General features: G+C 34.2%; 1 pseudogene; it reads right to left on the bottom strand.

The window, feature by feature from the left end:
* LOC127160915 (uncharacterized) overlaps positions 1 to 13307 on the bottom strand; it is a 51046-nt pseudogene extending 37739 nt beyond the window's left edge.
* Positions 13308 to 14617: the final 1310 nt, after the last annotated feature.

Below are 14617 nucleotides of genomic sequence, written 5' to 3'. Positions count from 1 at the left end.
ATTACAACAGACAAAACACATGACATAGAGGAAGACACAAAGTGAGCTGTAGCAGAAAAATATAATTACTTCCTTCAGTTGACTGCATGTTCCTTAAACCAGTTAAAATTTGTTGTTATTTTTTTCTTATTATTTTTAGATTTGTTTATTTTTTACTTTTGCATTAAAATGGTAAACAAGCAGTTGTTGTTTATTTTAAAACATAATTTATATTTAACTCTTTTTGTACATAATGCATAGTGAAGCTTACACAAATACAAATAAAATTGGATAAAGGAGGAGAAAGTGTGCATACAGACAAAGATGCAAAAAAGAAAGAGATTTGCTGTGAATCTGACTGATACTGGGCTAACCACAATCTGCATAGAGAGCAAAACAAACCACTGCTAAAAGTTTAACAGTACAACATGCAATACAACTGATTACAAGGTGACAACACAAAAGTTTTAAAAGTGGATTCTCCATGTTTAATTTATGTACTATTCATTAAGCATATTACAATTTTGCACCTAAAGCCAGCCTCACACTACAGGATTTTTAGCCCGATTTTGCCCCGATTTTCCCCTCCCGAGAATCGGAGCAAAAATCTTGTCGAGCACCTCGATCGGTCCCGATGTTCGGCACGGATTATCTGACAATGTGAGACGTTCACAGATCGAATCTTTCACCTCCCGATCTGCTCTCACACAAATCGGGGCTGCCCCGATCATATCAAACATGTTTGATATCCAGGATTTTAAATCGGGATGATGACGGCTATGATTACGTCAGTACTTTCACAACAGCCAATCCACAAAACAGCTGCTGTACGGTCCATTGAATAGTGGAGGTGGAGGAAACTGCTTCTTATTTTTTTTGTAGTAACACTGTCTGTATAATACATTGAAAACATACCACAAAAGCTTTGCTTTCCTTGCTCCATGCGGCCCGAGTCGGAGCTGAGCCCATCTTTTTTCCCCGTCTCCCAAAACAGCTTATACTATTGTTTTAGCAATTAAAATAGTTCAGTTTTGTATGTAATGGCAAAGTGATCATATTTTGTTTCGTTTTTTTTATTAAGTTAATTTAGAAAAACGTTTGGAGCATTTTTTTTGTTCGTTAAATATAAGTTTTTGTTTTTTGACCAAAAAAACATAGTTTTTTTAATTAATGACCACGCGGTCAGCGGCAGACAGTGAGTTGATCATAGACTATGTTTAAACAGTTTTGCCTTCTCAAATTATGACCTGGCTAAAGTAAAATCTATAGATATAAAACAGTTAAAGCATATAACACTTAACTAACATTTAAAAAAACAAAACAAAAAACAAACAAACAAACAAACATTTGTGAACATTAGTTGCTGAAATGGCAATCTGTTGCGTAAAATCACGTGAGGCGCTCCCAAATCTTGTAGTGTGTGCATGTTTAAGATTTCAGGGAAGATAATCTGCAACGATTCTCCTTATGTGTGTGCTGCAACCAGATTTCATAATTGGTTAGGATTTAAAAAATCCTGTAGTGTGAAGCCGGCTTTAAGCACCTAATACAGACACAGACGGGCAAATGCACTTTGATTTATTCAAAGCACATCAAAGTCAAACATATTTGCATTGTTCTTTATTAATTAAATGTTCTGCTTGTAGTTAAATTGACTTCATTAAATTTAGCTAATGTTATGCTGTAATGCAAAACACATGAAATACCTTTTGGTAGATGTTTTTTTCTCACTGAATTTCGGTGGTTCATCTTTTGACCAGTCACTCTTTACAGATGCAGAGCTGAACACGTCTGAGCCTGATCTTTCTCTAAGGACACAAAGAGCAAAGAGAGAGAGAGAGAGAGAGACTTTTACTTTTGCAAACCTATTATTCTACACAGAAACATTAAACACATATATAATATTCACAATAAACATTGAACATTATTCTGTATTCCTAAATATCTGCTATACCTCACATGTCTGCTATAACACACAATAAATTGCTTTACCAATTAAAAACCAAACCACCAAACTCATTCACTATAAACAGAGCTTCCTTTACACCCCATATCCATTAAAGAAGAAGAAGAAGAAAATAATCAATATGCTTGTAACAGATGTATTCTAAAAATAATCGTGATTCTACCAGGGATTTAAATAAAGCTTTCATACAAAAATCCTTTGCTGATTTTTTTCCTGATGAGATTTTTAAATGGCAAATTCAGCTTGACCTATTGCAAAATTAGCAAGTACACATTGTTCTTCTAAAGATCTCTTATAAGATCAACCCACTATAAATAAATTATTAGTATACAAAAAAAAAATAATTTTGTTATTATTTTTCTTAGCACAAAAATAGGATCAATTCAACCACAAAACAGATGGGAAACAGTAGAAATAGTATCTAAGGCATCACAAAAAGGACAATTTAATGTAACATTTTCATACATCTTTACAACAAACTGATTTGTGGCTAAAATATTTACTGTGGTCTTCTGTCATTTGTTGCTAAATCACACAAAACAACAAATCACAATAGGAAACTAACAGGTTCACAGCTGTGTTCATCATTTTGGGCAAAAAATCATCAAAACCGCATGAGAGAGACACCATCACTCTACTACAAGGAAATTCCTTTATTACTGATATCTGCACATGCTCTCTCTAGTCCTCTTTAGAAGTGTGCACTTACAAAGAGCAAAAGTTAATGATCTTTCCATTTCCATGGTTCAAATGTACCAATTTCTTTTTATAAATGTATAGATGTGAAAATTAATATGCTGGTAATTTTACACATTTGATTAATCTAACTGAACAGAACATATAAAGGTTTTGTTTACTAACTAAATAATAATAATAAAAAATACAGAGATGTCCCTGCTACATAGTTATGTTAGCTTGAACCCCCATAATATTTTATGTTGCTGTTATGTTGCTAGCTTGTTCTTGTTCTTATCATTAACTATGACTATTTATAATGAACGCTGCATTGGATTAACTTCTCTCTTGCACATAAATTCATTTCAAGCCCTGATAATCAAATCACACAGTTCTGCTATGAGTTCATAAATTTAATAATTGTAATCAAATCAATCAAATCAATTTGATTTCTAAACTCTTTTTGATAGGAAGGGTGACTTAAGCGATCTATTCTTCTACCTAAATGTGATTACCAAAAACTTCCAGTCTGCCACAGCAAACCCTGCTGTTTCATGATAACTGCTGTTTCATGATAACTGCTGTTTCATGATAACTGCTGTTTTCTACTGTTATGATGAAGATTCACACTAAACCCAGGAACTTTTCAAGGGTTTTCAAATGTGTAACAATAATCACATAACCACATGCAAATAATAAGGGTACTTAACACTGTTACATTGACTTTTATTCAGCATTCATTAGCCATAAAAAAAAAAATTAAAAAAAAGTGTTAATGGAAAATGCTTTTCTTATTTTATCACGAACTTGCATTATATTAACTAGTAGTGTTATATTAACCAGTAGTAGTAAAATTTCAGTAAAACATTTTTTTTTTTTTTTAAATGATGAAATACCTTTTGATGATGTTTCTAGATGATGTTTTTTTCTCACTGAATTTCGGTGGTTCATCTTTTGACCAGTGACTCTTCACAGATGGAGAGCTGGACACACATGAGCCTGATCTTTCTCTAAGGGCACAAAGAACAGAGAGAGATAGAGAGGAAAAAAAACACTTTACTACAGGAGATTTAACATTCTCAAGACTTAATGTAATGACATGCAGTATTGCCGTGCTTTTATCGTTCTCATGACTCATGACCATGCATGGATGGTAGGACTTCATCAACTAATCAATGAAGTTATTTACAATCAAAAATGAAAATAATCGATTCATTGTTTTGACAGAAAACATCCATCAGTCATGTAAATTTACAGTAGTGAATAATGCATTACAACAGACAAAACACATGACATACAGGAGGACACAAAGTGAGCTGTAGCAGAAAAATGTAATTACTTGTAAATGTTTTGATTACTTCCTTCAGTTGATTGCATGTTCCTTAAACCAGTTAAAATTTGTTCTGTTCTTTTGTTTTGATTTTTTCTTGTTTTTACATTTGTTTATTTTTGCAATTAAAATGGTAAACAAGCAGTTGTTGTTTTTTATTTTAAAATATAATTTACATTTAACCCTTTTTGTACATAATGCATAGTGAAGCTTACACAGATACAAATAAAATTGGAAAAAGGAGGAGAAAGTGTGCATACAGACAAAGATGCAAAAAAGAAAGAACTATTTGCTGTGAATCTGAGTGATACTGAGCTAACCACAATATGCATAGAGAGCAAAACAAATCAGTACAACACGCAATACAACGGATTACAAGGTGACAACACAAAATTTACAAAAGACGATTCTCCATGTTGAATTTATGTACTATTCATTAAGCATATTAGTGCATTCCTAATTTCCTATGGTACAATTTTGCACCTAAAGAACCTAATAAAGACACTGACAGGCAAATGCACTTTGATTTATTCAAAGCACATCAAAGTCAAACATATTTGCATTGTTCTTTATTAGTTAAATGTTCTGCTTGTAGTTAAATTGACTTCATTAAATTTAGCTAATGTTACGCTGTAATGCAAAACACATGAAATACCTTTTGATAGATGATGTTTTTTTCTCACTGAATTTCGGTGGTTCATCTTTTGACCAGTCACTCTTCACAGATGCAGAGCTGAACACGTCTGAGCCTGATCTTTCTCTAAGGACACAAAGAGCAAAGAGAGAGAGAGAGAGAGAGAGAGACTTTTACTTTTGCAAACCTATTATTCTACACAGAAACATTAACTGCATACAGTACTGTGCAAAAGTCTTAGGCCACTAGTATTTTCACAAACAAAAAAATGGTTTTAAATCAGTTATTTCTATTTTTGCTGTATTGTGTCAATAGGAAATATTATATTACACTTCCAAACATTCATTTTGGCATTAATTGTAATAATTCAGTGAGATTTTTGTTTGCACAAGAAGTCTGACAACAGCCAGTGCTCCACACAGAGATCTGATCTCATCATCATCCAGTCTGTCTGGAATGACATAAAGAAACAAAACAATCTGAGAGAGACTAAATCCAGAAGAACTGTGGCAACGTCTCCAAGATGCTTCAAGAAACCTACCTGTAAAGCTACCTGAAAAACTATGCGAAAGTGCACCTAAGGCAAAAGCTGTTGTAAACACAAAGGATGGTCACAACAGATGTTGATTTAATGTTAGAAGTAATTAGAATATTAATTAAAAGTAATTAATATTAGAAGTATTAAGAAAGAAAAAACATTTATGACATAAATGACAATGAACTTTGACAACATCCTCATTTTAGAGCATTTTAAACAAGTGCCTAAAACTTTTAACAGCACTGTAGCTTTGCAGAAGGTTTCTTGAAGCATCTTGGAGATGTTGCCACAGTTCTTCTGGATTTAGTCTGTCTCAGATTGTTTTGTTTCTTTATGTCATTCCAGACAGACTGGATGATGATGAGATCAGATCTCTGTGTGGAGCACTGGTTGTTGTCAGACTACTTGTGCAAACAAAAATCTCACTGGATTATTACAATTAATGCCAAAATGAATGTTTGGAAGTGTAAGATAATATTTCCTATTGACACAATACAGCAAAAATAGAAATAACTGATTTAAAACCATTTTTTGTTTGTGAAAATACTAGTGGCCTAAGACGTTTGCACAGTACTGTATATCATATTCACAATAAACATTGAACATTATTCTGTATTCCTAAATGTCTGCTATAACACACAATAAATTACATTACCAATTAAAAACCAAACCACCAAACTCATTCACTATAAACACCCCATCCATTAAAAAAAAGAAGAAGAAAATAATCAATATGCTTGTAACAGATATATTCCATAACTACTTGTGATTCCACCAGGGATTTCAATAAAGCTACCATACAAAAATCCTTTCCTGTTTTTCTCCTGATGAGATTTTTAAATGGCTAATTTAGCTTGATCTATTACAAAATTAACAATTAAACATTGTTCTTGTAATGTTCCCTTACAATAACAGCCCAATATAAATTTCTCTTAGTATACAGAAAACGTATCGGTTACCAATGTAACCCCCGTTCCCCGAAGGAAGGAACGGAAACGTCACATCAACCTTTTTAAACCAAAGCTGGGCTTTCTCATATTCTCTCACTCACAAGCACTTGTCAATGTGAGCATCTGTCGCTGTTGAAGTCTTTGTTATTTTGTTGTTGTTCCGTCTCTTTACTTTCGTTTTCTACTGTGAAATAATTGGCCCGGACAGTGTTGCCTCCTGGTGGAATGACTGATTAGTACAAAATAACTTCAATGTGCATGTGCGACCCGAGCGCCCCAAAGTATGCATGGTTAGAAAAAATAAATAAAAAATTGTGGCTAAAATGCAATACATTAATCTCCATTGAATATCTCCACATCTTTTTGAAATGGGAGGTTAATACAAAAGTCTCCAAGATAGGATCTTGTGTCAGTTTTTCCTTTCAACTGATTCAAATTTAAAGTTTTGACACATATGTAATACAATATTTTTTTTTCCCTATAGAATTAAAAACTAGTTTTTCATAACCCTTTAATAAGGAAATACAACCAGTATTTTTATCCATTCCACAATCTTTAGGAATCACCTTTAACTGAGGAAACTTAAGCAATACACCATCCTGCACCTAAACCACCTAATACAGGCACTGATGGACAAATGCACCATGATTTAATCATGATTTGATCAAATTAAACAACTGACATTAATAAGAATGTTTTCATGAATACATAAAACCTCCACTGAGAACACTTCATCAAACCATTTAAACAGATATTGTAAAAATAAAAAAAAAAATAAAAAAAACTAGTCTACTACAATGCATAAAAGCATGAAAAATTGTTTCTCTTTGTAAACAAAAAGGACACTCTTGATTAAATTCACAGTTCAGTACTGAAACAAATGAGTTAATGAGTTTGGCGCAAAACTCTCCATTGTAAATCCCCTGTTTTTTTTTTTGTTTTTTTTTAAGTTAATGGTGACTTATAAAGTGCCCCCCACTTAGGTCTTGCGTTTTAGGTGTAAGACATTACGCCTAGGTGTGTCTATTTTTCCATCAAGACTTTTCTTATTGAAAACTTTAACACAACATTTATACATTGCTTTACCATATGCTTTCTCTTTCCTTAACAAAACGTTTATTATTAAATTATTACACTCTAAAAGAAAACCATTACACATTTCCAGATCGGGTACCAAATACACATTCAGAATAAAATTGTCCCTCTTAGGCTGAATCCGGCCTTCAGCAAAATCCTTCATGATTTTAAATTCTTCTTCTGTAATGTTCTCTTTCAACTTAGTCAACAGCAACAGACGGATATGGGGTTTTCAACTTTCCTGTCATTGCATTAGTGTTAGATAAGTCAGGTCCAGCTATGTGAATTAAACTTTCGAGAGCAGCGACATGAGACTCTGTAAGTAAGTCCGTCAAAGCAGAAAAAAAAAAAGGCTTCATTCAACACATCCAAATAAGATTAGTGGTTCTTGTAGAGTCCAATACAAAAAATATTTTCACTTCTCAACACATTCAACACATTAAAAAGTGACCACACTTTAAATAAATTACAATAGGTAACTTAGAAACAGACATCTTCTTTAGGTTCATCCAAAACAAAGACTTGTCCAAGCCTAAACCTTCGAAATTCTTAAAATAATGGAAGCAGCCAGATTCCTATTCTCATTTAAAGAAGTGTCAAGAAACCTTTGTATAAATTCTACTCTGTAAGTGAATCAGACCTTGTCCCCCCTCCTCTTTAGACAAAAATAGAACACTTTGTGGAGCCCAATGTAGGTTATCCCAAAAGAAGTTAACTAATACATATTGAACCTTTTTTAATAAAAGTGGTGGGGGATCTATAAAAGCCAACCAATGCCAAATTATTCATGATTAAAACCTGTCCTCTTTAAGACATGTTAGAAAGTAAAAACTTCCATTTATTCAAATGACCAACAATTTTTTCCTCTATTCCTTCAAAAATCTTTTTAACAATCATATCATCCCCCAGATATATACCCAAATATTGAAGCATTGGATTGGTATTAGCATTTGTACAAAGCCTTGTCCTAGTGTCCTGTATTCTTGTCTTGTTCTCTGAGTTTTGAATTTATGCCTGGTTTTGTCGTTTTGGATTACGTTCGCCTTTGTTCGACCCTCTTCTGCCTTGCGGATTGCTCCAACATACAGTACCTGTTTGCCAATGTCTGACCCTGCCTGTTTTGCGACCATGTCTCTGTCTAAAGCCAATAAAGCTCTGCAGATGGATCCACCCACTTTACGTCTCCCTCACTACGTTACAGTTCCTTAATAAGAATGACAATATCATCAGCTTAAGCTGATAGTTTAAAAACACTTTCACAATTTGGAATGTTTATACCCTTTAAGTCTGCTCTAAACTTCCTTAACAAGGGTTCAATTGCTAAACTATATATATATATATATAAAAAAAAAATTCCAACTTGTATCCTGAAGACCTTGATTATCTTGTTCAGGTGCGTTTGACTAGGGTTGAAGCTAAACTCTTCAGGGACACCGGCCCTCCAGGATCAACGTTCCCCAACCCTGCATTATAAAATAAACTGGCTATGCAAGTAAAACAAAGGAAATGTTTAGACTCTAGAAATGTTCCTGTCTACCTGAGTTTTTTAACTTTATCTTTCATAAACAACTTCTTAAATGACTCAATTCATATAGACATGAACTACTTTTTCCAAGTTTTTTTTTCTCCTCACCCACATCATCAGTGTTTTGTTGATGCTCGAGTCAAGTTATCTTTATGTCTATAACGCTTTATACAATACAAATTGTTTAAAAGCAGCTTCATAGTAATAAACAGGGAAATATCAAGATCAATGATGCAAATGTCTTCAAATATGAGACAAATCCAAATTCCGCTGACAACAGCTCAAAAAAAAAGAACAGTGCCATCATTCAGCTCAATTCAGTTCAAGATTTCATGTTTTCCCAGTGGTTTCAGTGCCATTAAATTGATGATATTATGGAACATTAACTGTCTTTTAGACCCCAACTGAGCAAGCCAAAGGTGACAGTAGTAAATAAAAACCTTGGGATAAACCAGGCTCAGTCATACCATTTATGAACACGTTGCAATCTCAATAAATTCTGGCAATGAGTGTTAGGAAGTCTACAACCTAAACCAGTTACTTGTCAATACTGAGAAAAACACCCATTGTTTTTTTTAAGGTTTTGTTTACAGGAAAAAAAAAAAAAAGAAACTTAATAAAGGAATCTTTAAAAGACTAACCTATGTTCCCCAGGAAGACTCATCTCAGATGGAGAGTCCTTTCCTTGGTCCCTTGACATACTGCAGCTGAACAGCCAGTGCAAACATCAGCACTGGTTTGTGAAAAATGTCAGCTATCCAGCATGACCTGGAGATAACAATGTTACTGAGATTAATAACATAGCATTTCAGAGGGGCAAATGAGAAGAAAAAATATTAAAGATCATTTTAGAAAAAAAAAAACAAAAAAACATGGACCTAAGCAAGAAATAAACATTAAGTCAGTACTTTGCTACAGACATTAATAACCAACAATACTTTACTTTCTGTACTGGAGTCTTTAAATACTCTTACGTTTACACAAATTGTTCCTACCTTGTTGTATCATAGTGCTTTTGAATTTTACTTAATTTTCATTACTCTGATTAGATTTTTTTCCCCCCCAAGATGTCCTACCATAACTGATTACTGAATAAGTGTAATGCACTATTTGTACTAAACGTAATGTGATATGCTACTTAAATCAAAACATTTTTTTTTTTTTTTTTTTTTTTTTTTTTTTTTTAAGATAAAACCGTATTACATGTTGCGAAATTAGCAAATGTTTGTTTTTGTCGACATCTTCCTGTGGCTGTAACCAATTGAAGAGTTTGGTTGCAAAACGCGATAAACGCCATTTTTTGACATTTGGATTTTATTATTGGAAATCACTGTTCAGATGTACCTTAATCTATGTGTGAATTGCTGCCATTAATAAAATTTAAGAATGTACATTTTAGGCCTACTATAAAATGTATTTTTTTCACAAAACGCGATATCTGCCAGACCAGTTTCTTTACAAAGTGCGATAACGGTTATAGTACCAAATGTGCAGGCTGCTTTTCTGATTTTCCGTGTCTTTTTCCCCGTGTTACTTGAAATGTATCCGTTTTGATTCGGTGTTACTAAAGGTGAAACACGTTAAGAAAAAAAGAACGATCAGTTGTGGGACTATTTTGTCATAAATCACATTCTATTCATTCCTGAACATTACCGTCCGTTACTGGCAATGAAATTAGGCTACTGGTTGATATGTCCCGGTAGAGCCCTGCATTGCAGCCCGAGCCCGACGGCCCCGACTTTTTTACGCCCCTAGTGCCGGGCTTCGGGCCAATTTTAGGCTTCTTCTTATTTTTATATTTTAGACATCCACCAAATATGGCGATGAAAAAAAAAAATCCGCGCTGGTGGAAACAACACGAGACTTCACTTTTGCTTTCATTTTCGAGACCAGTTCGGAAGGCGTTTAGTGTCTCTGTCAGCAGCAGCAGCAGCGAGCTGTTCCGCGTTCAAGTAGAGTAAATCTTGCCACAAAGCAATAGTTTTTGTTTTCGATTTTCTTTATTTCGTTAAGTTATAATTTAAAGCCTTCTATAGACATATGTATCATGTTTGTGAGGGATGTATTCGCTGAGTTTCTGTTCATTTTTGCAAAGCGCTCCTGTTGAGACCACAGAAAGCGCATCATGTTTGTTTTCTTTATTTTAGAAGCACCGTTTGCAACGTTTTGTTAATATTGTGAGTGCACACAAATAAAAGTAGACCCTTTACAGTTTAATATGATGTATTATTCTTACTTTTATCAGCAAAAATGACGGAATATTTAAAATGGTTTCCACTGAAAAAAATGCAAGTGATCGCACTGGCAACACCATGTTCTGCAAAGCGGCTTTAGCTTCCACTCTCCACACAAATGACTGGATATGCGCCTAATAGCACATATTTATGTAGGTTTAACGTTTAAACTAACATTGTTTTATACTTGAACTGTTTTACATTTATAGATATTTTATTTTAGGCAAGTCGTGATGATTTGAGAAGGCAAAAAGACGGGCTCGGGTCAGACTCGGGCCGAGAATTCTGATAAGCTGTCGGACAAAGGCCGGGCGAAGAACGAATACAGCATAAATATGCAGATGTCATTCCGAAACATTGCACCGCATAAAACGGATTACAGCCTAGAAAGTGCGCAAAGCTCGCTCAGTTCATTATCACGTAAAAGCGTCACTCATCTCAGTTTATCGCGATCTCACAAGTTGTGTTATAATCAGTGAAGCTCTCTAAACTACACAATGAGTCTGGCTATTTTGCCAGATCTTCAGTTGCTTTTGCTTTCGTTTGAGGCTATTTAGCACCGTCTAGTACCTCCGTACAACTGGGCCTGGGCATGGCAAACCGCTTCAATTGTAGCGTGGCTGACAACGGGGATGACTAACCATCTAGGGGGGTAATGTCGCCCATGTTGTGTATGTTCTGGCCAAAACTAACTCAGAATCTTATTTTTTTAACCAATTTAAGATGTTTGACAATGTTAAGATAAATATGTTGCATTTTGGGATGGTTTTTGACTTATTTATGAACTATTTGTGGACATAAAATTAAATAAAAAATATCCTGGATTTGAAAAATATTTTGTCCCTGGCCTTCACTGAGCTCAAGGAATAGTTTAATGTACAAAAATTGTGAATGAACTTGACTGTTGATGTCTTAAATAATAATGTCAAATAACCAACATTTCTCAAAATGGATATATCTCGTTTTGCAACGAAACTCTTCAATTCTACTTGCCAGTAATGCGAGTTATCTAAATGATCTGAAATGATAAAAGCAGACTAAATGAAAGAATGGTGGGAAAAATCCTTCGAAAAAATTATTATTCATTAAAATACTTTTTTTTTTTTTTTTTTTTTTTTTTTTTTTGCGCATTTTGAAGTCTCTCATCAGAAACGAGTGATAGGAATGCCAAATTTCGTGGGAGGGGTGAGGGATTAATTCGCAAAAAAGTTTTTACGCTCGCTTGAAGTGTTTTTTGACTGGTGCGTATAAGGGTTAATGTAAAAAAATTGGAGATGGAACACATTTACTGAATAAATTCTTCCATGCGCATCATGTGAATTTGCACGAGGGTCGGCATAACCTGACTAACCAACGGACCGATTTCATTGCACAGCATCTGAAATGTTGCTTCAGAAATGCCCGCTCAAAATCTGTCAAAGAATTTTACGTACACTCTTAAAAAGGATGTGTTGAAAACAACACAACCGGTGTTGAATCATATCACTTGTTGAGTTAAGGACAACATATTTTGTATTACTTTTAACTCAACCACGTGTTCCTGTTAATTTTCTACACACTTGTGTTATAGTTACACAATTTGTGTCAATTATGTACACAAAATGACACAAAACATACGTGTTAAACTGGTCAACGCAAAAATTGTGCGAAAACATTCAACACAAAAATTAAATTAAAAATGAACACATCCTTTTTTAGAATTTACTGTCTGACTGTACTCGACCCCGTTTCCGAACAGCAGCTTCCGCCTCCGAATGACCGCTTTTGTGCTTTGTCTGCTCGCTCTGAAGCAATTTATTAAATGAAAATTTATTATAGGCTATTCAGTGGTTTCTCCTACTTTTCTTAGTGATACTACAGTGTCAGTTTGTCAGGAAGTGACGATTTTGTTCTCTTTGACTTGTCGGATGGAAACGGTGCTTATTCGAAAATATTTTATGCGATAATCCAAAATTTGCGCATAGGCCTAAATTAAATTCGCAATTTTGGATGGAAACCCATTTATTTTTTAACATGCGTGATCATCCCGCGGTTTGCGTAATTTTCAGCTGCTTTGCCGTCGGTTATAGGAACTTGCACAGGCCTACAACTTCGAATTTAAATCAAGCTGAAATCCCTTCATTCTCCAAATAACTAACAATTAAAGTATTAAAGCTTACTTGCAGGAGTACAGACGTTCTTGTGCACAGTTAACAGAATACAGTTGTCCTTGAACACTTTCGATTTTTGTTCGCGCTCCGTCAGTGACGCATTCTAGATTGTCCCCGGTTCCGTTTGTTGTAAGCCCCCTCCCACGAGTCTCACACTCTTCTCATGTCGTGGTCTGTCGTCGGTATAGAAAGATAGATTGTAGATTATATTAATGTTCGTAAATGATACAGTTTTTGAGTCTGTCTGGGACCTATGAATCGAAGCCATCCAAGGTTTTTTTTTTTTTTTTTCTTGGTATAGTACAGTTTTGTGTTACTTTTACTTTCGTTTTCTTCGGTGGATTGAATGGTAGAGGAGCTGAACTGCTTCATATCGCCACCTGTTGGACTGGAGCGTACATAACACTATATATAATTTACTATTTCTAAATCATTGATCTTAATCTAACAGCGGTCAATATGGCATTCATTTTTTTTTTTTTTTTTTTTTAAATATACATATTATAAATGCCTGGGGTTTATATTTCTTTTCTACTCTATGTTCAATCCTTTGTTTCATATTTACACACAGCCCTTACCAAATTCTAAGAAATAGCCTAAATTAGATTCAATATTTTATAAAAAAAAATCCCATAAAATATTTTAGAACAGATTATTTAAGAGTTCCCTTCCCCGAAAAGCAAAATAATTCATTAACTTGAATGAAACACATCCTTCAGGGGTGTCAAACTCCAGTCCTGGAGGGCTGCAGCCCTGCAGAATTTAGTTCCAACCCTGCTCTAACACACAAACCATGTAGTTGTCAAACAAGCCTGAATGACTTGATTAGCTGAATTAGGTGTGTTTAATTAGGGTTGAACCTAAACTGTGCAGTGCTGCGGCCCGCCAGGAACTGAGTTTGACACCCATTTTGTAAAAAGTATCTTGTCATTTCTGTAATTTCTCTTCTGAAGATATGTATTTTCATAATGATCACTAATATAATTCATGGAAAGATGGCAAAATTTTAATATATTTAACACATACTTAATAAAAACAACAAAATATATGCCAATATTTTCTGTAAAATAAGTAAATTAGCCAAATTTGTTTAAATGATGGATTGCAGATGTAGTGGCAAAATCAAACCGACTCTCACCAAAGTAAGAGACAAACTCAGTCAAAGGTCTTTTATGTATTCTTTGCAAAGAAGTTCAGACAGTCATACAGAAACACAGGTTATTGCAGAGTGTGACCAAGAAGGGAGGGCTCACTCCAACTTATATCTCTTCCCTAGCCTTCAAGGTTACATCTTCGTTAACTTTCCACATGTAATAAGAGTCAGATAAATACATTCTGCTACGTCATACTCCCAAGATTCAAATCTTTATATTTAGGGCCCTAACACTGTTCTCTTATGTCATTCTTATAGCAGGTTTAAATAAAGCAGAACCTTACACAATATTCCATAAGCACATAGATGAGTAAAATGAATTTATCTTTTATTATCATTCATTGATAACTACTCACTAAATTCATTACTATTAAATTACTATTAAAAATTCTATTAAATTAAAATG

The sequence above is a fragment of the Labeo rohita genome, unplaced genomic scaffold, assembly GCF_022985175.1.
Source record: "Labeo rohita strain BAU-BD-2019 unplaced genomic scaffold, IGBB_LRoh.1.0 scaffold_491, whole genome shotgun sequence".
Classification (NCBI taxonomy): Eukaryota; Metazoa; Chordata; class Actinopteri; order Cypriniformes; family Cyprinidae; genus Labeo; species Labeo rohita.
Note: the sequence above shows the minus strand (reverse complement) of the source record. Positions and strands in the feature narration are given on the sequence as shown.